The following is a 2,108-nucleotide window of genomic DNA, read 5'->3' on the forward strand; positions in this document are numbered from 1 at the left end:
ATTTTAGCCCCATCAGGACTAACTGGAAGAACTGATGAGTGCGGATATTTGTTCAGCTTGCAGCACAAGGAAGGAAAATAAGGTGGACATTAATCATCTTTTTGCAGATGAGTCAAGTAAAAGTGAGAAGTGCATTCAATCCCATGAAAAGGCTTATTTTTGAGCAGTTGTTCTCTGAGACCTGATAGGCAAGTGCTGTGCTCAAACAACAAATGAAAGAGGGGGTGGCTCCTCCGGAGCTGCCTGCTTCCCAAAGATAAAGGAAGATGGAGTGCAGCACTCTGCCCAGCCTGTACAGGAGGGTGAGAGTCATTGAGATAACTATGAGAATTATTGTGGTGGGGGCATCTTGCCTGATGTAAAGGGAGAAGAACTGGGAGCATGGGATGGATTTCTGCGTATATTTGAGTTTTCCCAGTCCTGTGGAGAGAAGCCTCTCTGTGATCATAATTGGAATGAACTCATGAATAGCGCATGTGAGCAGAAAGCAAATCTGAAGCTGCAAGCAGTTAGCTCACCCGGCTGCATTGTTAGCAAGGAGATGTGTTGCATACTCAAGACATAGGGCAGGGAAGGACACGTTCATCTTACTGAACAGGCAGAGCACTCACTAGAAAATTCTCAAGGTTTTGGAGACCTCAGCTTGCCCCTGGTAGCTCTGTCTTCCAGGCAGGTGGAGGTACATAGATGTCTATTGCTGATCAGCAGGCAAATATCTACCATGAGAAACTGGTGGCAACCTAAGACAGCTGCATGCATGTCATGACCAGTGATACATGCACCAGGACAGCAGGGGAAAGCCTATAGTTCCCCCGCTGGCTGTTTTTATCCTGCAACCTGAAACAACTAAGAAGTATTCGTTTCTCTTTTACTGGGAGAGGACCTCTAAATGAGAGCAGAGAATACCATCTATTAGAAAGGCAGAGCCACGCACTCTAACAGGTCACACATCCCTTTTACTCGGACAGCTGTAGCCAGCACCAAGAAGAAATGCTGGGAAGTGTCAAGCGGAGGCTTGGGATTTGTCACAAGGCATTCTGTGTTTGGAGATGGGAACCAAACAACAGCTTTCTTCCTGCTTAAAGGGAGAGCTTAGGAACAAGCAGGCATGGAGAAAGGCCCCTGTCAAACACAGCACTGAAGAGAGAGGGGGACAGAGTCTTGGCCCCATGTCTGCCTTGGGGATGCAGATCTCTGCCTGCACTCCTTCCACTCCCTGGGAGAAGTGTCAAAGACATGTCATTCTCATCAGATCATTTCTGCGAGTTACAGAAATATTTTCTGATTGCTAAAAAAGACTGCTAGATTATCTTGCCTACATTGCTATGCTATTACTTTTTATATTACTGTGAAATTAAATGCAGGGAGATTTTGTAGAGGACAAAGGTTTTACAAGATCCTAGGAAAGCACAGCACCATTAGCCAGTGACTATTAGCTTCAGTTTTTTCTTTAAATCACAATCCACATTAGCACGTCCCTCACACACTCAAGCTCCTAGACCTCCTACACATGCATTTTATGTTCTTCCCCTCACGCTTGCCTTTGTGAGCTTCTGAGCTCCAGTCACTCACCTCCTAAAACTCCAAATCCTATCTTTGGGCACTGAAATATGCATATGGACAAGCATTCATAGAAGAAGATCCCAGCTGAAATAACTGCAGCAACTTTCCTATGGCCTTCCATCCTCTCTCCTCTTCCTGGAAGACTGAGCCAAGACTCATGGAGGAGTGCCATCATGTTTGTCTGATACCCTGTTCATCTTTGGGGCTGTGTCCATGCCCAATTCCCCTGTGCTTTCAGCAGCTCATCATCTGCCTCTGAGCTCCTCACTCCCAGCTTCTGCAGGTGCTTGGCACAGCTGAGGTGGACAATTGTCTGGGAAGGGAGGTAGCCAGAGCAGCAGCACAAATTTTGCCCGTGCCCTGAGCATCGGTTTCTCTCTGTGAAACATATGCTGGATGTTGCAGGCAATGGAGATCCCTTCCAGGATTTTGAATACGGCTGAACTTTGATGCTGTCATGGTTTAGCCCCAGCTGGCAACTAAGCCCCACGCAGCTGCTCACTCACCTCTCTCACAGTGGGATGGGGGAGAGAAGCAGAAGGGTA

The sequence above is a fragment of the Haliaeetus leucocephalus genome, unplaced genomic scaffold, assembly GCF_000737465.1.
Source record: "Haliaeetus leucocephalus isolate CR32 unplaced genomic scaffold, Haliaeetus_leucocephalus-4.0 Scaffold577, whole genome shotgun sequence".
NCBI classification, from domain to species: domain Eukaryota; kingdom Metazoa; phylum Chordata; class Aves; order Accipitriformes; family Accipitridae; genus Haliaeetus; species Haliaeetus leucocephalus.